At 35.6% G+C, this 25,392-nt stretch overlaps 1 long non-coding RNA gene across 1 annotated transcript in view; it reads left to right on the top strand.

The window, feature by feature from the left end:
- The first annotated feature begins 24,585 nt into the window (after nucleotides 1-24,585).
- LOC108972279 overlaps nucleotides 24,586-25,392 on the top strand; it is a 134,134-nt gene continuing 133,327 nt past the window's right edge. Inside the window, exon 1 of the long non-coding RNA XR_001993623.1 lies at nucleotides 24,586-24,914. This is a non-coding gene — a long non-coding RNA (uncharacterized LOC108972279). The remainder of the gene's footprint in view (nucleotides 24,915-25,392) is intronic.

The following is a 25,392-nucleotide window of genomic DNA, read 5'->3' as shown; positions in this document are numbered from 1 at the left end:
CAATGTTGAGATATTATATATATCTATAAAGTTTTGGTAATGTTCGTATTCAAAAAAGTGGTTGTTGGATCTTAGAAGAAGAATATCAGGTAAATAAAAACGAGTAGTCGGAGTCAAAAAGAGATGACGATATGGGTTTCGGTACTTTCGAACAGCTCAAACAAACCTTGAATTAGGCTTTAAAAATTGGAAGATTCAATAAATAATATATGTGACCTGGTCTACGAAAAGGGGGCTAACGTGCGAAAAAAAAAAAAATTTAAAAAAAATTAATGTTAAAAATCTCATCTTCCATCCGAATCAATTAAAAAGTGAAAATTGATTTTTTGGATTTTTTGACACCTAAGCTTCCTTTCCGTAGACCAGGTCACATATAATATAAGGAAAATATTGTGTAATCCTTCTTGTGAATATAACTGCATTGCTTTTGAAAGTCTAGGCAACTTCTAAGCCTAAGGAAATTCCCTCCACCTTCTGAGCAGTGAACTCCAAAACCTGGAAGGCATATATCCTATAAGATATCATACATCCTACAGAAATTTGAGTGAATTTTCCCATAGGTTCCATTTTCTAATTCCCAAAACTTTTGAATATTTACTTTTCCTTTTCATTGTCATCTCGTCCAGCTCCATGACTCTCAATTTATTTAACTAAACATCAAAGCTCCATACATAATTATTGTGCAACAGTTTATTCACTCTAATTGCTGGCATATAATACAACTTTGTTATTATTGTTGTGGGAAAAGTGTCAGCATGTCAAGAAGAGGCGTTGATATCACAGACAATGTTCGTGCTGCCCAAATTTGTCACACCCAAACAACATCAGGATATGACATAACAAACAAACATCAAAATTGTCAACTGAAGTCCTGAGGCATATGCTCATATGAAGCCACAAAGTATGGGGGAAATCATTACAACACATACGCCAAAATTTTAAAACTCACCTTGGCGAGGATAACAAGGGTATTAAGTGAGCCAACAAAAGGTGGTAAGGTCGTAAAGACCAATTTCAGCTACGTTCACATTATCCATTTTACTTTGAAAACTAACGAATGCTGCAACATGCCACGAAACTCACATGGAAATCAACTCTATTTGGATCCCCACTTTGTGCCACTTTGTTCGCGGCCTTTTAAACAGACATCCTTCTCGCACTGGCGGCATTGTGCGTGTAAGACAATTTTAGTTTGTTCTCTACCTTTTGTAAGTTCTTCTTTTAGCCCCCCCGCTTTTTTGTGCGCAATTCTCATGAGCGAGTCATTTATGATTATTTGAACTCCTGCTGCTTGGCTCCAAAACTTTCGCCACCTGATGTCAACTAATGCGCTGTCTCTTCGGTCCTTTCTACCATTTGCCAGCCACACTTAACTCCTTCCATTGTCTCGGTGGTTCTTCTTTATCATCAATTCGCTAACGCTTGCCGTTTAATAGACATATAAGGACCCTAATGTTAACCTTTAAAAGTTTTATTTGTCAATTTCCGAGCAATAATAAAGTTTTGCTCCAATGTTGGTGGCAACAAAACAACCAAAGTGGGTGGAAAAACAAAAAAGCACTACAATAAGGGCAAAAATAGAATGGTTATATTGTGTTAGTAGTGTTGGTTGGCTTAGAAAAATAAGTATTAGTGTTAGAGGGAAGAAATGTTGAAAACTTTGAAATGTCGAGGACATATTCGAATTCCATAAAAATGGTAAAGCTCGCGAAAGCGCTTCTGAAAGAAGGAGCACAGATCCCACATATATCAAAAGCTTCAATTATATACTTAATTCTTTATACATATAAAAAAAAAACACTCTAACTCCTTCATAAGACGAGTACGCTCTGTCATTGCAGAAGTTTCCGTAGATATTTATGGCAACTTTCACAATGCCACCTTTGAAGCATCAAGTACACCCAAGCTTTTCTCCAGATCAAGAAGTTCAGAAGATTTCCTGTCACCCAAAATCTTTACAATATTTACAATAAAATAATAGTTGTCTAGATTATAGATTTTATTACTGAAACGAGTTCTCAAAGATATACGAATTCGCTGACAGATGACAAGTTGCTCTCACAGATCATTACATGCTCTCACTGGAGCATAATGAAGTACAGACAATTATTATATAGTCTTTACCATTAAGATCGATAACTTGGTATAAAAAGCTTAAGAGAAACTCTAGAGATAGAATGATGTACACAAAATGAGTGTTGACGGAACCATACAAAAAAAAAAAATATATATATATATATATAAAAAAAATAGTAGAAATGTTCTTTAAGCGTGTATTGTTTTTAGAGCAGGTAGACAACCTTTAGTCATTTAATCACAAGATAGTCGGTAAAGGTAATAATTACGTTACTTATTTTTACAATAATTTTCCACGATGATCCTGTGTGGGATCCTAAAAGTAATCAACAAAATTGAATAGCTGCCTTTTTGAAAGTAAGAAATGTGATCCATATTGAAGACTTTATATTTTTTTAAGAACTTGCCAACATTAGATGTTGTTGGCACTTCCTTGTTGTTTCATATTATGACAAATTACCACCCTAGGTTCACAAAGAACAAATCGAAATGAAACTTACCACAAGTAGAGCCTCAGCTATTGATAAATCTATCTATCGTCTTGCATTCGGCTAATTTTGAAATACCCGTAGTGTCGACTTTTGCTTACTATCAAGCTCATAATATATAGATAAATCAACGATCCGTTTCCTTTCATGTCGTAATACTTGTATATGAGCGTTTTGAGCGATTCACAAGTTGTGTAGGATTCAACGTGAAAAACGATTTTCTACAATCAAATGGCATGCAATATTGAATGTAACCATGCTGGTCAAACTAACGCCTATAGTTGTCTCAAGCCAACGATAGGTCACATGACGAAGGGCGTATTTCAGTAATGTGGTCTAATGTTAAAAATGTAAAACACCAGTTTAGACCTTCTTCAATTCACTAAAACCTAATATAGTGATTTTTGACTTCACTTGACGAATACGTCGGCCACTACACTGTGTTACATTTTTGGGATTATTGTCTGGGGGGTGAGAAGTTCCATGTCAGGGTGATGGTACTAGGTCAGTATAGTAAAACCCTCAAAAGGTTTGGCGTTCGTATATCAGTTTTTTTTATGACCTTTTAACTTTTTTCCTTATCTTGATGTTTTTTCGCTTAGTTGTAACATTTTGGCAAAAACGTAGTTTAACATAACTCGCGAACCACTTGTCCGATTTTGATGAAACAAATTTAGAAAAATTAAGAATTGCAATTTATTTTTGTTTTTATTCAAAAAAGTGTCATTTATCGCATTTTTTTTTATAAAATTTCCCCAATAACTCCAGACTTCTGGCCATAAACTACTAAAAAAAACTGTCCAGATTTTAATCTGCATATACCCCAAAATAGTGATTTTCGGCCTCCAGTAATTCTACGCTGAATATAACTAGTGTTCCGACTAGAAGTACTTTTCTCAATAGCCGTTTTTAGACGGATCACGCGTCAGTCGTGTCAAGTTGTCATGTTATTTTTGCTCAATATTGTTTGGTATTTCATCAAGGAAAGACGTTCTGCAAAAAATGTGTTTCGCAACTTATGGTCAACATAATCGGCATACTATGCACACTATACGCAAGCCATCACCTATCTTGAGACCCAGCATTCATTATTGGATAATATTTGAACGAATAGACCACGTCCACCACACAAGGAAGAAAATATAGCAGCCAAAGCTGAGAGTGTACACGAAGTCCGTGGAGGGTCGATTCAACACCGGTCGAGATCTTCAATTTGAAATAAACACAACTCGACAAATTACAGCTTGAATAAGAACTGAAGCCGCTCGATCTTCCCAAGTGACATCTCTGCGCTTTATGGGTTCTTGAAAAGTTCCAAGAAGATCCGACGTTTTACAGAGAAATTTTGTTCAGCGATGAGGCCCATTTTTGGCTCAATGGGTTTGTAAACAGGCAAAATTTCTGCATTTGGGACGAAGAGCAGCCTGAAGAGATTCAAGGGCTGGTGTCACTTGTGGGCCGGTGGAATCATCGGTCCATATTTTTTCCAAAATCGTGCTGGTGAAACGTAACTGTCAATTGCGACTATTTGATACCTGACATTGAAGGTCGTGATTTCAGCGACATTTGGCTTCAACAAAGAATTTATTAAGAGAATAATGTCACGTTTTGGGCCAGTCGATTGACCACCAAGATCTAAGAGAAGGGAAGAGAGAGGGAAGTCTATTCGGACAATCAAGCTTCGATTCAGTCCTTGGAACAAAATATCACTCGTGTCATTCGCCAGTTACCAGTCGAAATGCTAGAACGAGCCATTGAGAATCCAGACTCAACGGATGGAGAATCTGAGACGTAGCCGCGGCTAATTTTTAAAAGAGATAATCTTTAAAAAAATAAATGACAATTAATGTTCAAATATGTCCAAACCATTTAAATTTAACACTAATTTAATGCAGGAGAATTAACTTGAAATATGCTGCGAGACTTAAGTTTAGTTTTTGCTAAAAGGGAAGAGTTATTTTGTCAACATCACACCTCTCAGCGCCTTGAAGCTAACTGGCTCACGTGCGTGCTATTTGACGCTATCGAGACAAAGTTAAATGTGATTTTTGCAAACCCTCATCGCACCCTCATAAACCCTTTAAGCACGAAACTCGTTTCACGGGCCCTTAAAGAGTTGGAGGTGCTGAGTGCTAAAAATGTACAAAAACAAGCACGCTTTTGAGCTGCAACATTATTATTCTTGGCCGTTATTTACTTTGCAGCTTGTTTGTTTATATTTTGTTCACAGTTTGATTTTTTCTCCGACAAAAGGCAAAACTAAATCTTTTTTGCCCAAAATTGCTTTCGTACCTTGCACTAGATTTACGTTGGTAGCCTGTTACGCGCTTCCTTTTGGACTGCAAATCTTCAATATCCCATTGCCTCAACCACGCGTCGCCGCCTAACGGGCTGAGTGGATATCCCTTTTTTTACAACTTTTTTATTGCCATTTTACTTAAAGCGAATGTGGCAGTTTAGCAAGCGGCTAATACGCCGAGATTTTCACAAACATACTTCACATATGTATGTGTATGGCATATGAGAGCCGAAGAGGAGGAGGAAGTTGCTCGCAAGCCGGTTAGAGGATTAGTGTTCCATCAAATGCCGTTGCTGTAGCTACTTCACTCACATAACGGTACTTTTGGTGAGCTGCAAGTAGTGCTAGACCCAACAATGAAACTTATATATCTATACTGATGTATATATGCATATTTATCTATGTATGCCTGCCTTCCTTTGTTGTCATCATATGTTTTGTCATTGTCATCAGCGTTTTGTGACATTTTCTCTCGCCAGTGAATGAGTGAAAGTTCGCACACACACATATATCTAGACATATAACCGATATTGTGTCCCAAAGTATTAACGTTTTATGATTTTTATGTTTCTTTGCACTCCTTTCCCTGCTTGTCGCTTGCGTTCTTGGCTGTTCTGCAGTGCTTTTCTGGGCTTTTTTGTTTATATTTGCCAGTGGATTTTGTCAATCCGTCGCATAACTCTCATACAAACAACTTTCTCTCCCGTCATATGTTTGGGTAGCTCGAGTTTGGCATTCATTTATTTTTTATTGCCTCTTAAAAGACAGTAAAATTCTAATATATGCGTTAAGCCGACAAGTAAAGGCTGGAATTGTTTATGGTGATGTCTTGCGAATTTTCCTCATTTTATTATTATTTAATGTTGATTTTGTTAAGAAGTTTAAAGATTTCCATTTGATAGCACTCTGTATTAAAAGAAATTCCGATCGTAAACAAAATCGAAAATTCATGCATTAATATCGAAATGGCATAATAAGTTGGAAGATCCCGGCATAATATGAGCGGATATTTGATATTTGTATCATTAAAGGAAGTAACCTAAAATATTTATGCTGAATTTGCAAGCTCAGCAAAATCCATAGTAAAGTTGTTGCTTAGCCCACGCCAAATATCTTCGAAAGCTTTTAGGCAGGTTTCATGGCCTTTCATAAAAAAAAATTAAAATTTATTTTATTTGTAGTTATATAAAGTAACAGTTAAGTATTATAACTGTTGATAAAGTTATCGTTGGAGCTTCATCACATTTTTGCACAAGCTTTCAAGCAGCTTTCACGACTTTATTCTATATAAAACGTTAATTTGTCAGTAAATATATTTATGTATAAAGAGCTACTTTATTTCATTTAAGTAATTGCTAGAGGAGCTTTCAGGCAGCTCTCATGAGTTTTTATATAAAAAGTGAAAATTTATTTTACTCTTATATACTTTAAATTTATTATTATGAATTACAGCTTTTGGCTCGGTTAATACCTCGTCAACATTTTCCCAAAGCTTTCAAGCAGGTTTCTCCAGTTAAGCTTTCATATAAAAAGTGAGAATTAATATTTACTAGAATTGATGTTACGGATTTATTTGTTCGTAAAGTTGATATTGAGCCCTCATCAACATTTTTCAAAAGCTTTCAAGCAGCTTTCACGGGTCTAGATTTCATACAAAAGCTTTTGCTAACTAACGAGTAAATTTATTATATTTAGCCACACTCAGTTGCTGTATTTCCAGATTGATGTATCAGTAATATACTTCTTTTATGTAGCTTTCATTTTTATGTTTCATTAATGTCAAAATTTTAAAAGTTTGTAATTCAAATAGTTTTTTTTTTACTCATCTAATTAGCTTTCATAATTTACTATCTCTACTTATGCGAAGAAAACAGCGGAAAAGCTTTTTGAAACACCAAGTTTAGCTAGCTTTCACAAATTAAGCTTGCAAAATTAATAAAAAGAAATAAGAAATCGAAAAAAAAGTATTCCTCATAAATCCTGGAAAATTCCCGTTAAAACAGGATTGACATGCACCATCTCTTCCTAGATTTAAAGCTGCTTTTGACAGCAGGAAAAGGATATATTTATATGCCACTATGTACTACTGTGATCAAATTGAAAGGTGAATTTTGTCCATTTCATCGCCTTCAAAGTAATCCCCTCCCGCTCCAATACACTTATGCCAACGAATTTTCCAGTCATATAAGTATGTACAGCTGCTGATGATCCGCGCCGTTAGTTCTGCTTTCTCCAGACTGGATAAAAAAGCGAAACAAATGGGTCTGGTAGTGAACGAGGGAAAGACGAAATGTCTCCTGTCGTAAAATAAACAGTCGTCGCACTTGTGAGTTAGCTCCCCCGCCACCATTGACATTCATACCTTTGAAGTCGTAGATAATTTTATTTATAATTCTTGCCAATAGGTGCTACTTCGGACTGACTAGGAAAGTGAGAAGTAAAACACTCTCTCAACGAACAACGACCAAACTTTACAAGTCACTCATCATCGCTGTTCTGTTATATGGTACAGAGGCATGAACGATGACAACATCTGATGAGTCGATGTTACGAGTCGCTTTGAGAGAAAGGTCCTGTGGAAGATTTATGGTCCTTTGCCTTTTGCCATTGCGAATACCGCACTTTATAGAACGACTTATATGACGACATTGATATACATAGTTCCAAATGGATTAAAAAACTCCAGCTCTGAGAGTATTCGACACAGTTCCCGTCAGTGGAATCAGAGGATCACTTATTGATCTTATTTAAACCCCGTTTTCTTATTTTGGCCATATCATGTATATGCGAAACCTTATACTTTACTTCCATCCGTATTCCAAGCACATTTGGAAAGTGAAAGCTTAGTCAAAATGCGCTTAGTAACACTTACGCTTAGTTTCTAGACACAATACTAGTCGTGTGGCTTCATACCTTCGAAAATTTCGTCCACTGCTATTGTCATGCTTTAAAATGGCTGAATACTCAACATTTTTTAATATTTCATATTTTTTATGTATCAATGTTTATGTTTATTATCAGTTTGTATTTATTATCTGCATAAATCCTTATGCAATACACAAGCCAAATGTCATTATTCGCAGCCATATTTTTATTTCTCGGTATATACTATACTTATATACATTCCAAATAAAGTTAGTATTTACATAAATTTTATGTATCTATTAATATTCTATATGCATTTTTATATACCCCTATGTACATATGTATATTATCTTTTGTACAAAATCCGATTGCCACTTTGTTACGCTTTTGGATAAAACAAAATGTTTCCAGCAACAACTAAAGTCATTCTCTTACTCGTAAGAAAACAAGCGACTTAGAGTACACACTCACATCGGAGTAAAAGCATAATAATATAATAAATGATCAAATGACGTGCAAGTTTTATGAAAAATGATTACAATAAAAGCATAAATACAAATGGCAACAATAAAAAATACAAATGTAAAAGCAAAGCAATGACAAAAGCAAAATGGCAATAAGTCAGTGAGTAATACATAGCGAGTGATAAAACCTACCCACCCAGATGCGATGTTCTCAGTAGCAAAGTAGAGGCAATGATTTGAGATTTGCCAGGTAAAAGTTCAGGACTAATGTGAAACTCTAGAAGAGCTCATATTCGACCTCTATTTCGAAGTCGACTTAGTAGTTATTTTTTGTGTGTTTTCAATCGAGTGTATGTACCCGGTATGCTGATATTCAAAGATCCACATTCTAGAAAAAGACTGGCATACTTATCATCCAGGAATTGAGAGGAAGTAAGTATATAGTTCTAGGTCTCTATATATAGTAATTTCTTCAACTCCGATTGAGCCCAGGTTACGTCGATTTTTGACAGCACGAAATGAAGCGGGTATCTCCGTAAAACTAATATTGTTATGTCAACTGACGTTGAATAATAGCAAAGGCTCTGTCGATCCGGAAGGGCTCTCCGAGCCGTTCGACACCTAAAGGTTTCAGATACGGCGACTGCCTATCGTGCGACTTCTTCAATCTACTGCTGGAGAAAATACATCGAACAGCTGAGCTGAATCGAGTAGACGCAGATAGTTTCGTCTATCTTGGAACCAGTATTAACAACAACAACAATGTCCTCGAAATCCAACGCAGAATAGCTCTTGTCATCAGGTGCTACTTTGGAATGAGTATATAATTGGGAAGTAAATTCCTTTCTCGACGAACAAAGATCAAACTCTCATTCATCATTCACGTCTTGCTATATACGGTGCAGAGGCATGGACGATGACACTGCCTGATGAGTCGACGTTACGAGATTTTGAGAGAAAAATTCTGAGGACGATTTATGGTCTTTTGTACATTTGCAACGGTGAATACCGCAGTCAATGGAACAATGATCTGTACGAAATAGTTCAGCGAATTAAGAGACTGCGGCTACGCTATGACTTTGTCGTCCGTATAAATGAAAACGCTTCGACTCTGAAAGTTTTCGATGCAGTATCCGCCGAGGGACGTAGAGGAAGAGGAAGATATCTACTCCGTGTAAGATATCAGGTAGAGAAGGACCTTGCTGCACTAGGTATTTCGAATTGGTGGCAAATTGCGAAAAGAAAAAGCGACAAGCGCGATGTTGTTAACTCTGCTATAACCGCTTAAGCGATGCCTACGCCAGTATAGAGGAAGAAAAAGAAGAGAAGTAAGCGGTTCTGAATGGGCCTGAATATCTCCTGTCCCTATGAGTTTCTCAAGCTAATTGTCATGCTATATTTACAGTACCGGACTAGTAGCTTGAAACCCCTTAAAAGTTAAGTATTTTACAAAATCTTTCCTTAATTTAAAGACTGCCACAAATGGAGTCGAAAACCACATGACTTCACAGCGCTTGCAAATAAATGTACCACAACGCTAAGCTTAAGAGAAAGTGCTAACAACACAGCGGGTGCCCAAATCCTACAACAACAATAACCGGCTGTGGCACTCGGTGAGCTCGTTAGACGCATTACAGCTTGGTTAACAGCGGCTGAGTAGCAAGTCTGACAACAACAAGCAGCGCAACACCCCCAAAAAAGTAACGAAAAAACGAAATGGGAGAGCAACACCCCGACACGGTGAGCAATGTGTGCGCGCCGGCTTTTTCGCTCACCTTTGAACTTTGAAGTTTTTAAATTGTGCGCGAATTTATTTGAGTGGCAACTGTTGAACTTTTAAGTGGCTGCCTTGACACCACACACACACATACACACTACACTCCTATAACACTGCAGCAGTGTTGGAGAAATACTTTACTTCTTGGCGCTTCGTAAATTTTGGCTACTTTCTTCTGCTTGGTTGCACGGCTTGTGGTCTCTCGTTCCTTTTATTATTCACTGAAGCTTGGCTCTTCCACATTTTGCAGCCATAAATCTTTTGCGTTTATTTATTTGTTACATTATTTATGGCATACTTTTAGGTACTAGAGCTGTGATTTCAGCTCCACACGCATACAAACAGACACACCTTGAACTTGCATAGGTGACAGCATTTCAATTAAACGAGCCGAAAAGTGAAAATCTTCAGGTGCACTTGAGCGGATTTAGTGGTCTGCTGTTTGTGCTTGTGGTTAGGTAAAAAGTGAGGAGGAAGGGACACTATATAATGGCTCTAAAGCTTTCTGCTAAGTGTAGTGACACTTTTTATTTGGAGCATTGAAGTGTTAGTGCTTATTTGTCAAAGTTTTTGTTGTTGGAGATTTGAGAAAGAAATTTCAAAAACGTTCGTACTAATTTATAGATCTATAAGAGTAATCCGATATTTTCAAGCATCGTATTTTTTAAAGGCGGGAACAATTGAAAGAAGCAGCAGAATTCTTCACTTTCAACTACCGGCAAAGAGTAAATGAAAATGATATATCAGAAGATATTTAAAAAGAGCTGAAAAACACGAAAATTTGAAGAGAAAAGTTTTGCTCTACTATATATATATAGTATAAGACCTAAAGAGCCATAAAATCATGAATTTTATTAGCAACATGAAAACCTTATCATAGTTTTCTTAAACATATTTTCGAGCGGAGCCAGTCAGCGTCGAAGTTTACTTAGTGAAAGAACCAGAGTAGCTCAAAACTTTTCACAATCGCTTAGTTGAAATCTATAAGGATATGGAAAACAAAAGAAAACTTTCCATGCTCTAGGATCAACTGTCCAAAAACAGTAAAAAGATCATTGGATTTGCAGATTGAGGTCTTGAAAGGTTGTTTTCGTTGTGAGAGTAACGTTTGTATAGGTTAGTATAATAAAGAGGCGTCCTTCTTTGGTCGAGCTTGCCATTATCGAATATCCTATCGAACTCAAAATAATCCCTGGGTGAAGGTAAGCCTAAGATTCTAACAGAGAGATGATTATTTCAATGGTACTTTATGCTTTCTCGAATTCTATTGAAAATCAAATGTTCAGGTCGTCAAAAATAATCACCATAATAAACTCAGTAGGAAGCGTAGCGGATATATAGATAAGTTTTGGAGTATCGTTCTGGTCAGTTTTTACAGAAATAAAACATTCATTCATCACCACAAAACTCTACATCATTCATCACCATTGCTGATTAGAAGTACAAATTCAAAAAGGATGAGTCGAATTCTAAAGAAGACGACAATTTGGAGTTTTGGCCTCTTCGACCTTAAAGCTCAACACTCACATGAACTAAGGTGAATGTAGGAGACGTGACTCAAAGAAAACTAAGTAGGAGTTTAGTAATTATAGTTCACACTACTTTTCCTCAGCACCGAAGCCGCTAATATCTCCTTTACGCTGTTTGGTGCCAATTATTGAAGATTTCAAGCGTACCTTGGCTCTTCTCCACCTGGTCTTTGCAACGGAGTAGATGTCTTCCTTATCCTCTTCTTCCCCCGGCTGGTACTGCGTCGAACACTTTCATAGCTGGACTGTTTTCATCCACTCGGACGACATGACATAGCTGTCTCCGATATTCGCCGTTGCCCATGTGGCATGAACCATAAATCTTCCGCAGAACCTTTCTCTCGACGCCAACAGCTGTACACTCTTATAGAAGATTGTACATTCTATTTTCAGCTTGGCAGCACGAATTATTTGCACTAGGAGTAGGTTGAAGAAGTTATACGATAGTGAGTCGCCTTGTCTGAAATCTCGTTTGGTAGCGAACATCTCGGAGAGGTCCTTCTGGAACCTGACGAAGCTTTTGGTATTGCTCAACGTCAGTTTACGCAGTCGCATTAGTTTTTCGTGGATACCAAGTTCAGATATAGCGGCATAAAGGCAAATTCTTTTCGTGTTGTCAAAAGCTGATTTGAAATCGACGAAGGGTGGTGTGTGTCGATCATCTTCTCGAGAGTCTTTTCCAAGATTTGGAGCTTGGTGATATCCCAAAATTAATTTTTGAAATAAAAATATGTTTGATAATTCGGCTACACCAATTTTTTCTCTGAATTATACTACCTCTTCTTATTCTATATTGACTTTTATTGCTTTAGTACTTCCAACTTCCATACCTTCCCAAATAACTCTACACGCCTCGCCGTTTCGCTTCTTTTTCCCACACAGTTGCTATTTCTATTGGCGGCACGTGCTTGCCACACGTTTATAAATTTATTCAAAGCCTTACTTTGGATTGCAATATACAATAAAGCACAACAGCATATGGAGAAGCCAGTGCAAAAGATTAAATTATCCTTTACATCCGTAAATAGCAAAGAAATAATAACAACACCGAAAAAAATAACAACAAATCATATCATAAAGGTACTGCCTCTCCATGTACGAAAACACAATTCTTCACTCGTTTCCCAAGCACTCACCTACATATTTTTGGTTCGACGCAATAATTCATAATAATTTAAGCCACCAAAAGTGAAAGGCTGACGTTTTAATGGAATTCGAAATTTCATACGCTTGACGGTGAGCGGCTCCAATTGAAGTTGACAAGTAGCTGCAGCCGAGCCACAGCACATAGTGTAGCACACGTTCGTATCCAGGTAAATAACGGTGTTTGTCTGTTTGCAGTCTTAACTCTTACTTCCTTCACTTCATCTCTCACCACTGTCGGTTCGTGCTTCTTAAATAGGTTCCGGAAGCTGACGCTCTTACAATGCATACCTATGAATTTCACAATTTTCCCTAGTCAAAATATTATTCCGCCACAGCTTGTGCATGTCTACTTCGGCAATGCTCTCTATAGATGCCTTAGTAGACACGCATCTTTACCTAAAATAAGTACGTGCTCGCAAATAAATCATATGGCATTACTCATAATACCGAAAATGTGTGGGAAATTGTTTCGTTCGAAGCGATGTCGAATTAAATACGTGTTTGAGTGCCTGAATACCAATTTAGTTATGTAAGGAGATGAACGGTGTTAGAATTAGAACAAAAGTTGTAATTTCTCAAAATTCTAAATACTGTATAAGAAAGAAAGTTCGGAGAAGTACAACAGTCTATGTCTGGAGCATTTCTGTTCCTTCTAGACCTTGACTCAAATCATTCTGGTTCTCACAAGTTGACTTGAGTTATTTGTGAAAAGGGAACAGTAAAAAAGAAATATGGAGACAAATCTATCCTTTTTACAAAAGCGGTGTTACATGTACTTAAACTCAACAACCGTCATTATTGAAAGAAAAACTTGTTCGCGTGACATATATTTTCGTTGACAGCTACTTTGATTGAGTCGCATTGGAGTCATGGTTTTGTTTATATTAACGCAGATTTTAGGAAAATAGAAAAAGCGCAATATGGTTTGGTTCAATCACTTTCTTCCCAATTCTTTAGGCTTTGCAATACAGGGGCTGATCTCGGTAGTCTTATCTCCGGCGAACTGGAAGAATTTGCCTCAAATGGAGTTTTGAAGCGTTTGGTGCGCCGTATTCGACATGTTCGGCCCGAATATCGTGAAGATGAGAGTTTGTTTGTGTTTCGAAGATCGAAAATTGCCTTTACACCATGATAACGGCTTTTGCCCACGCAGCGTTGCTTGAGCGCGAACATTTGTCCAAAAACAACACATTTATGATACCACCACCATATGGCTCACTGAATTTTTTTGTTCTCCGAATTGAAGAGGCTAATGAAAGGACAACGCCTCGACTGAGGAGATAAAAACGGCATCGAAGGAGGAGCTAAACAAAATCACAAAAACTGACTTCTTAAGTGCCTTGAGGATTGGAAAAACGTCGAAGTCCAATATATCTGAGTAATTACTTTGAATGGGACAAAATCGATACTCATGAATAAATGAACACTTTCTTATTCAAGCAAGCAAAATTTCCTTAAGGAAAGGCTAGAGAAGGTATTTCAATTTAATTGTACAAAAAAGAACTTTAAGTTGTCAATATAACTCAACTCAGCTAACGAGTCGCTCGAGTCCTTTAAGACTTCACCTTCTGAAATTAGTAGATTCATAAAAGAATTTAATTTGAAAAAGTTGCCAGGACAGGATATAACCTCAAAAATACTAATTGGGGTATCAAATATTACGTCAATGCAACTCTTAGTTTTGAAAACTATCCAATTGCATGGAAAAAAATCCGCAGATTATCCTGATAGATGAAAACTTTAACATAGCCGTCTTTATGAGAACAATCAATCAGTCTTCCCCTCTGTCTTTTAAAAATATTTGAAAATATTTTACTACCAAAGATGAATTACTAACGAAAGCATTTCAGTTGAAATTAACTAATCGGTCTAGTTTTTTTATTAATAAATACATTCATGACGAATATTATTATTAATCTGTAAGAAAGTCGCTATCATGCTATGGAGAGTTTAATTTTTCTCTTGAAATTCGACTAAATGGCGGCGATTTGAACAAAACGTATTGAATTTTGTCTTTTTTACGACAATTTTTCGTAGAAATTTCGTAGATTTGAAAAAAAAGCTTCCATACTTTAGAAATCTTCTCTCCAAATGGGAACTAGATATCTTCAGAACTCTACATTTGAGAGTGGCAACCGTTCTACACAACACCACTTTCAATTTGAGAGCATGAGCGCATGTTTATTACAGCGTATATTATCTTATAATGTAACAGAAAAATCGATGTTTCTAAAATTTCACTTTGAGACGATGATTTAAGTTTAGTTGACAAATGGCTATCCAAGAGGACTTACTTACATATCTTGGTATTCACCTAGATAGAAGACCCACGTAGAGAGAATTTATATGTCGTAATATAACTTCTAAGATTAGATCCGCAAATTGAAATTGACTTTTGAATAGAAACCTTATACTTTGCCTAGACAACAAAGTTCTTTTATACAATGCGGTCATTAAGCTGTTTTAGATGTACTCGTATGAAATTCGACGTGTTCGGCATGGAAAAATGCATAATGAAAATATTCATAAAGATTTTGGCATTCAAGAAAAAAATTGTAAAAGAAAAAGTTGTTTTTTACCCGAGGAATCCAATGTGATCCCTTAAAGAAGCATCGCTAAGTTTAATATAACGAGTAACAAGGAGAACAATTTGTTGAGAATAAAGTCGGAATTTTACGCATTTTTTTTCGTTTATAGTTCTAGACATGCATTACTTATCGAACCGTAGTTAGTATTTGGCTTGATTTACAATTTTCTAAAGTCAACACGGAGTATAATCAAAATAAGCTTTTGATCACGAAAATTAATTATTCACGAAAATTATATGCTATGTCCCTCCTTACAAATATATTTATTTAACTGTTAAGTAACAAGCATTCATTGTCAATTCATCCCCATCGTCATTTAAAATTCACTCGAGCTTGCTCTTTTTCCGTAATGTGCGTGTTCATTGTCCTACCGCGTCCCTTAACTTCATATGTGAATATATGTATGTGTGTACGTATGTATGTCAACTTCACCACGCTTCCACCACTGCGTCAGCTTGCGGTAAATTACCCAAAATGCGCATTTGATAAGCAAATAATTTCACAAAATAATTGATTACTTTATTTATTTAACATTTTGTGGTAATTATCTGCTAATTTGCATGCATTTACCTGCCCAAAAAGCCCACACACACATACATGCGAATGCTCACAAGCAATTGAGCGCATCCTGGCGCTGCTACGTTGCGTATGTAAGAGTATGCGAGTGTTTGTTGGTATTTACAAGCTGCTGCTCAATGAAGTGTTAAGTGAGTTTGTGTTTAGAGCTTATTTCCAGCATACTAATCGTTGTTATTGTTTATATAAGCGTTGCTCAATTGTGCGCTAATTTTCGAAGCACACAAATAACATATATAAATGTATATGTATGTATGTGAAGTWATGTGTATATGATTAAGTGCGTATGTGTCCGGCTGAAAACAATTGAATACCTCAATTATAACCATATAACCATATAATACTGGTCAAGTACTCGTGCCCTCATTTCCCAACACACAGATATGCTATTATATATACAGATTATATATAATCGCATTATGCATTCCAGTTCGATATATTACACACACGAGAGCTATTCCAGTTACAAGCAGCTAATAGCCATATATATGTACATATGTATGTATGTATATATGATATTATATATGTATATATTACCAGGTATACATGTTCGCTTCGGGCTCATGAATCATGACAAATAGCTTGCGATTAGAAATATCAAGTAGCCACTTTAGTGCATAGCCAGTATTAGATAATATTAGTTAAGTACTCTGGACAGCAAAGCCGAACTTCAAATGTTTGCTAATTGTGAAATGATCGGTAGAATGGACTTTGGATGTGTGGAATTTTAATTGGGTTTGTGCATGCGGATGCAGAATTTTAAGCAAAACTAATAGTGTTAAATATTTACAAGAGAAATTTGGTTCTGTAAATGGGAAAATCAGGTTCTCCAAATGCTGATATTTCTCAATTAAAACCCTACTCTTTATTGCGTACGGCGATTAACCTTTGTATGAAATCGGAAAATGTTGAAAAAGACCCGTGAAACGAAGATCGAAACACATCAGTTCTTCGCGGATTTCAAAGTGACTTTTTTTAGACGATGAGAATCTGCCTTTAAGCCGCTATATCTGAATTTGGGATCCCCGCAAAACTAATACGGCTGTGTAAACTGACCTTGGGCAATACCAAAACCTCCGCCAGTATCGGGAAGGACTTCACCGAGCAGTTCAATACCAACAGAGATTTCAGACAAGGCGACTTCCTATCGATCGCCTTCTTCAATCCACTCCTGGAGAAAATAATTCGACCTACAGAGCTGAATAGCGAAGATAAACTATTCTATAAAATGTACATCTGCTGGTGTACGTCTATGATATCGATGGAATTGGCCTCAACAACCGCGCCAATAGTTCTACTTTCTCCAGACTGTATAAGGAAGTGAAGCAAGTGGGTCTGGTAGTGAACAAGGACAAGATGAAATATCTTCTGTCATCAAGCAAACAGTTGTCGCACTTGCGACTTGCCTTCCAAGCCACAATCGTAACTTCGAAATCTTAAATAATTTCGTCTATCTTGGAACTAGCAACCTCAGCATCGAAATCCAGAGCAGGATATCTCTTGCCAGCGAGTGCTACTTCGGACTGAGTAGGTAATTGAGAAGTACAGTCCTCTCTCGTCACTCATTATCACTGTCCTGCTGTATGGTGCGGAAGCATAGACGCTGACAACATCAAATGAGTCGGCGTTATGAGTTTTTGAGAGAAATGTTCTGCTTAAAATGCATGGTCCTTTGCGCACCACAGTCGATGGAACGATGACGACGACATTGATCAGCGAATTAAGAGTGGAGCTACTTTGGCTGGGGGAAGCAGAAGAAGAGGAGGACCTTCACTTCGTTAGCAAGACCAATTGGAGACGGACCTGGTTACATTTGGAATCTCCAATTGGCGCCAAAAATCAACAAAGAAAGAGCTCTGGTGCGCTGTTGTGAACTCGGCTATAATCGCGTAAGCTGTGTCCACGCCAATGAAGTAGATGAAGAAAAATAGGAAACCAACTCTTTAAAGATATTTCGGAGGAGCTGCATAAAATGAAAATTTAAAGAAACCAGCTGCAAGAGTTGATTCTTCTCTCTTCTCTTTGATACAGGGGATGTTTCGCCTTCTCACTTTAGAACGCCTTCAAACGGATGTTCTTGGGCTACCCAGAGGATACTTGGTCAAGGACCGGAAGTCGTGAGCTGCTTGAGTCATATGTAAAAGAATCGTTTCTGGCCACTCCCAAGTGAATGGCGATCAGAGAACTTTCCTCACTTGCCTGAACTTCTACACATGACTCCATCCATGTGCATCTGTTTGAAGGTAAGTTGCTCATAATGCGAATAAATTGTATTTTTAGTAAAGGAAAGAGGTGTTAGCTTGGCATTCTTTACAATATTTCGCAAAGCTATTCCCAGTAAAATTTCTAAAAGATCTTAGAAGAAATCCCTGGTACCTCCTAATAAAGTCTTGGGTGGAAGCTTTTTGTTGAAAATCCAATATTAACTTGTAAGCACGTAGGAGGTTGTGATCAATGAGAATTGACTTCCTCTCAGTCAATGACGTCATTGAACATCACCCATCGTAACACAAGAGCTCGAGTTGCTGCGTGACAACAGAGTGATCTTTGCGCAGCTTCATGCTGGATACCTACCTACCGAGAATGGAGCCGACATACCAAGCATAAGCTATGAATGCAAATAATTCCCGTATCATAGTAAATATTTAGTTTTATGTCCCATCAAACCAATTCACCTAATAGCCCTTCCCCAAAGGTACAACCCCGTCGAAACAGCCCGATTTATGACCTACTGCTAAATTACAAAATTTTATTGATTCTTCAGATAGACGAATCCTGAAATCTAAATACAATATCTCACCCTGGTCTGGTTTGAAACTGGGCTGAAAATCGTTCTTAGAGAAAGCCGGGCCTACCTAGAGCCTGGACCTAGATCGAGCTTAACTAATAAATTTGCTTATTAACGACCATATTGTTAGTATTTTACGAATGCGGCTCTTTGACAACCTTTCAAAGCATTAGATTAGTATCTTATATGCGATATTTGTATTTTATTACATGTGTGGTTAGGTATTATTATTTGTACAGAGTCCCAGTAAAATCAACTATCAAAAATTGTTATGCTAAGTGTAGATGCGGTGAAAAATACGGTGAACGCAATGGACGCCTAAAAGAGGTTATTGCCGACATAACAATAATAAAAAAATAGTTTTGAAAGACTGTAAAGTGAAGTTGTTCAAGATAACAGACACTCTAAAGATATCAACTAAACGTGTAGATCATTTCATTCATTCATGGGCTAACTTTTGACCAAACTTCAAACGTACCAAACTCGAAGTTTTAAGTCGATATGTGACAATAGAGATATTGCGCCATTATTTCCCCCCGAAGTCCAATCGACAGTCATTCGAGCAGACTGTATATGATGAACCCGCTCCAACACATGGGAAAACGCAATAGTCGGCTGGCAAGGCTAAGCCGCCTGTATTTTGGGATACGCTTGAAAGAATTTTTATTAGCCATCAGCAGTGATTATTTCATAGTTTTATGGGACGGGTTGAAGGACATATTCACCGAAAAACTGCCTCATATCAAAAAAAGAAAGAGCTGTTTTAGCAAGTCAATATACCGTGACACAAGTCAGTGAAAACAATGGCAGAAACCAATGAATTGGGCTTTGAATTATTACCGCATCTACCGTATTCTCCAGATCTGGAACCAGAAACTATTTTTTGTTCTCAGATCTCAAAAGAATGATCGCTGTGAACATATTTTCGTCGAATGAAGAGAGGATCAGGGTATAAATTATATCGAAAATTCAGATGGTCGCTATAATCAGTGTATAAATCTCAAGAGAACTATGTTGAACAAAAAACGAATTTTGCCAAAACAATATGTTTTACTATGATAGACCGAGAGCTTTTTAATTCCAATACTGAGGTACTGAGGAGAGAACTAGGCCGATTAGGTTTGGTAGAGACAAACAAACAAGGTCCTTGATATATGGTACTTGTACGAAACTGTTGATTATTAGCGTTATTTTTTAGAGAGGAATTCTGACGTTTGTTGAGTATAATACCGAAATACACCCTAATTTTATCCAAAAGCGACACTTTCTTTACAAGTTTACCGATATTATCAAACTGGTCCCTTTATTATTATTTTTGTTTTTTTACTTTCAGCTAGTGTTCAACAGAATAAATAAGGTTTCAATAATATTCTACCAAATACTGTCACTATTCAACCTATAGCGATTTTTCGCACTAACTGCTTGCACTACTCTCACGCACTCGTCCCACATCAGCCACTCATCAGTAAAAACTATTGACACAAGGAGAAAAAATGTTTTCCAGCAAAAAAACAAAACAAAAATTGCAAATGCCGAGGTAAACAAAGTGAGCACTGCGTAAGCGTAGGATTAAAGTGTTGTTTGCACAAGCGTACGTGCAGAAGGGGCCGACGTGGGGACGTTAGTTCCGAGTCCTTACGAGTAGTTGGAGTCTGAGTGGTCGGCCACCACTCAGCGATTGTTTTTTTTTGGACGAGGTGTGATAAAAAGCGTGATTTCATCAGTCTGTAAACAAATTGATCAGATTTTGAGTCAACAAGAACAACAACAACAATGCAGCTATAGCAAAAGTATGGCAAGGTGTGCTATGAAAATATTTTTACACACACTCCAATAAAGCAAAATAAAGTGTTTGCGTTAAGTAAATAAGTGCGAATTTGCGAATGGCTTATAAATAGTTAATGTGCGAGCGAGTGAGCGGGAATGAGAGAGAGTGAATAATATTAAATGGACGAGCAATAAAAACCGCTACAAAATAATACAACACTTGAAGCGTGGTAAAACCCTCGTGGAGGGGTAGGAAACTATCACAATTTAACGGTATAAGTATGTTTGTGTAAATGTGCGCAAATTTTCCTTATGCGTTTGTTGCATAATTAATAAAGTACAACAACGGGCGTACAACAAATGAAAATTGCTTAAGTGACAATTCTTGTTGGATTCGTGGAAAAGTGAAAGTGTCTTGATAGAGGTGTGCAGGAGCGGCGGTAGGCGGCGAGAACAAACTTTTGAACAAGTCGGCGTCTGCTTGATCTCTGAAGTTTGCGCAAAATTAGACAATAAGTTAGACAGGTTGACAGTTGGAAAACAGACAAGACAGAGAGACACATACACAAACAAATAGCTGTATGTCGGTGACAAAAGGGGAGTGTGCCTTCGCTAGACAGGTTGTCAGACAAACAAACAAAGCCGAAAAAGACTGGAGTGAGAGGTTCGTATTTTGGAGAGGTTGCAACGAGAGCGCACGCTAGCTGAAGAGCTTGACAACGGCGCAAAAGGACATACTGACAGCCGAAATTACAAACAAAACAAATGACATTGCGACAAGGAAAATGTGGGGGCATAGTAAAGTAGGCAGCAATTCCTTTAACAGCAAATACGGGAAGCAGTCTCAATGGCAGAAAAATATACATATTTACATGTGCATCATGGTTGTGCTGGTAACGAGACGAAAAATGGAGAACTGAGACAAGCAAGAATGTTACTTATAAATATCAATTTGAGAAACCTGGTAAGTGGGTTGGTAAGTAATGAAACCATGAAATTTAGATATGAAAATCCGTTATATGTCACTCAGAAACTGCACATGAAATTATTTCCAATTATAATTGCTTCCATTGGATATTAAATTCCATAACTGGCACAGAATATCAGAATATTTTAATAATAATGACAGATATGTATGTGTGTTTTTAGGGGAGGAACACATGACACAATAATAATTTACTGTAATTAGTATTTAATTACTTTTACAAGCTGCCACAAATGAAGCAGAAATAAATTTATATTAAAATATACAGTTGTAACACAAAAATAATTCTGATTTTGTGTGTAAAGTTTCTCCCACTTATTATTTTTTTGGTCTTAAATAAATTTTACATGACCTTAACAATAAATGTAAAATTTGCAAACATTTTTAAAAATTTGGGGCCAAGTTCCAAAAATGATGTGAAAACATTTCGAACATTTTATTTTCCTACTTTTAATATTTATACTATGCAAAAATATCTCTATTGTTGTGGAATATAGTATGCACTTTTATACCCTAACAGCATTTGTAAGACCAATTCTGCTCTACGGTGCAGTAGTATGATGGACGGGCTTATGGAAATCTATCTACTAGAAGCCAAGGGAAAAAGTTCATAGTTTCAAATGGATGTAGCTCAGGCATTCGATAGAGTGCGTTTCCTACGTAAAATAAAGAAGTGCAGAAGAGCAGAAAGAATTACGAACTTCAACTGTGCGGTCTTCCAAGCCCATTAGCTAATGCCTTGCTACCATCCAAATCAAAAGAACAGATCTATCAGCCTTCTAAAAAGCTACTCACAACCAAAATAAATAAGTAAAAAGTTAAATAGATTTAAAATGTATTACTTATCATTAGGCTTTAAACAAGCGGATTCAGGGGGTGTAAAGACAAAAACAAAGCAGCAAAAAATCACTTTACAATTTTTTCCGTAATCGACTTGATATTTTTACTTAAAATAGATTTTTCTTTTCAATAATATATGTAGCTAACATTCTTATAAAATTAATCGTAGATTTTAAAAATATGTCCAATTTTGCTTTTTTGTAATTATATGTTCAAAACTCAAATGGTCTTTCAATCAAAATGATTTAATAATAATTGTATATGCATCATCAAATTTAAATTCAAAAGTGGGATATAAAAACAAGTTTATAAAGTAAGATATAAAATATTCTTAAAATTTTTATAAAAAAAAGCTGAAGGACTTTCAATAATTTATTTGTAATTCATTAAATGTAGCAATATCAAAAACTTTGAGAAAATGTTTGTTTATTATGTAGTTCCCCTTATTATTTAAATAGCAGTAGAAGGTTTCCAAAGATGATAATTCAATAAAAACTTAGTAAATTAAATTTTAAGAAACATTAAAAAAGTGAAATTTTGAATTTAAATGGTCCCTACTTACCAACAACTACTGCACTTTCGGACTTCCTTTGCATCTCTTGTATTTATTCTGTCCAATAGCTGCATTTGTTATAAAATAGATGTGAAATACGTAAACGAACCAGATTATTTATTTAATTATTATTAAATTTAATACTTTGCAAAACTTCCACTTAAAACAAAAATCCACTTCACAATATTAGTAAATATCTTTTAGCATTTCTTTTCCGGCAAGAGAAACACCAAATATTGCACACACACAACAAATTATGAACTGACACTTTACAATACAAGTAAATATATTTTTACATTTCATATTGCCAGCATCCAACTTCGCACGCAAAAAACGAACTGCAACGAAACAGCAACGACGCGCATACACACACACGCCTACGCTAAATATATGACACACTTCAATCAAAGGCATATTGATGCGATACTCTTTGACTCTTTGATTCGTGCGAGCGCTGTCAAAGTCTCCATTTTTGTAATATTAGACAGGGGTGCCACTATTGCCATATGTGAAGCAACAATTAAAAGAAAAAATAAAAACATAAAATAATATAACCTAACAAATATTTGTAAGACAATAAGAAGTAAACTTAACACATGATTTAATGCCCTATTATCTCTATAATGCATATTAAGGGAAGAAAAGGTTCAAACCTTCACTGTTTTTCTCTTCACTAATTAACATACGAACTACCACGGCAACCAGAAAAAATTATATTTTCTTCGGTTTCGCTAACTGTACACAACAACAAGAAATAGGTAATAGAAATATATATATACATATATATGTGAAAACTTATATTTAAATATAATTTTCTCAAATATATTATATATACAAACATATTTGCAAGTATTTGAAAAAAAATATTTCTTACAATACAGTTCGTTTCGACTTCAATTCCGTTTCCTCTCTCACTTTCCGCTTTTTGACATAATTCCTTTTCCTGTCATTTACTCTTATAACCAATGCTGCCAGATGCATATGTTGAAGATTAAAATATAATAATAATATTTTAGTGTATATGGTTTTTTTAGTTTTAGAGGCAAAATCGGTTCAGATATCTGTGACTTGAAATATGTACACATATTAAATATTTTATTAAATTAATATTTTTGTTTCGTAGTTTAAAGTTAGTTAATTAAATTAATTTTTTCAAAATGTATTTAGATATTAAAAACCAAGTTCGTAGAGCAAACATTTTTAATTAGACAGGTAATTTAATTTACTTCTAAATAAAAGTTATAATTATAATACAAAAAGAAAWCAAGTTACTTATACATATATAACTATATTCGTGCCTTAAAGTGTAAAATTTGTAGCATAATGTTCAGTACCATTAAGAAACAAACCACTTTAACATTTCTCCATTAATTTATTTTCAATGTTTTGTTTATGCTGAATTTAGCAAATATTTTAAGTTTATAGTACACACAATAAAATAATAAAATTGCTATGTAGACTTTAAAGCATAAGTTAAACGCATTTAAACATTCCCATCTGGCATCCTTGCATTGATATGTCATTGGCCAAGTTGAGTGCGCAGGAAAAGGCAGTGGCGCAAGCTCTCCGTTAAATTGTGAACGAAAAGTGGAGTAAATAAAAATATTAACAGTGTAAAGTGAATAATATATTAATAAACTGATTAGTAATAATTTAAAGTGTAAGTGCTATAAAATAACATTTGCAATAGTTTGTAGAAATGCGTTAAAATTGAAAAAACTATCAGCGTCTGTAAAAGGAGTTGGTTGGTAGACACAAGCATACAAGTGCAGCAATTGGAATTCGGCACAGTTCGGTTCGCTGTGACTCATTCGTTATCTTTTGCTTGCGTTGGTTACTGCATAAAAAGTAAGAAGATTTCAAATGGACGTTAATTTTGCTTTTGCATTGTCTTTTTCGCGATTTAAGTTTATTAGTGCGGTTCGGTCGCGTTCGTAAGAAAATGAAGTGAATATTAAGTGATAATTTTCGTGTTAAAGTTTTTACTGCGGCTCGGTCGGTTTCGTAAGAAATTTAAGTGAATACAATAATAAATTTCCTAAGGTTAATAAATAACTATAATACATGTTGATATGATGAAATAAACAACAAAATCACACGAGTTGGAACTTGATGCACACATACATACATATGTATGTAGCTGAATATAGGCTGTTAGAATTGTGATCAAATGGTAAGTTACATATTACATTTTGATTGTAAAATCGTAACGTTTCATCACTACTTTAAAATTAGTTTAACCAATAACGACTGCTTATGTGTAGCATTATTTTATTTTTAATGATTAATAATGATGATAAATTAATGTAAAAGTATTTTGCCAAATTTTAATTAGAATCCATTTTTCGAAGGTTTTAATTAAAAACAATTTTTATAATCAATCACAACATTAAATAAAAATTCATAAATTTATAACTATTTGAATTCAAAAATAATTGTTTTTTTTTAAGATAACGAATTTTTCTTTAATTTTTAGTTGCAAACATTTTTTAATCCTGTATTTAGGAATAAAAATTTAATCTATTATTGTTGATACGATTTTTGGAATTAAATAAATAAATAAACTATTTTATTTTAAGTCTTCTAATCCGTTATTTGGAATTAGAAATTAAGAACATATTTTTAATGAAGATTTTTTGATTATAAAATTA

The sequence above is a fragment of the Bactrocera latifrons genome, unplaced genomic scaffold, assembly GCF_001853355.1.
Source record: "Bactrocera latifrons isolate USDA-ARS-PBARC rearing strain unplaced genomic scaffold, ASM185335v1 scaffold_39, whole genome shotgun sequence".
Taxonomy (NCBI): Eukaryota; Metazoa; Arthropoda; class Insecta; order Diptera; family Tephritidae; genus Bactrocera; species Bactrocera latifrons.
The sequence above is the reverse complement of the archived record's forward strand: the minus strand, read 5'-3'. Positions and strand labels throughout refer to the sequence as shown.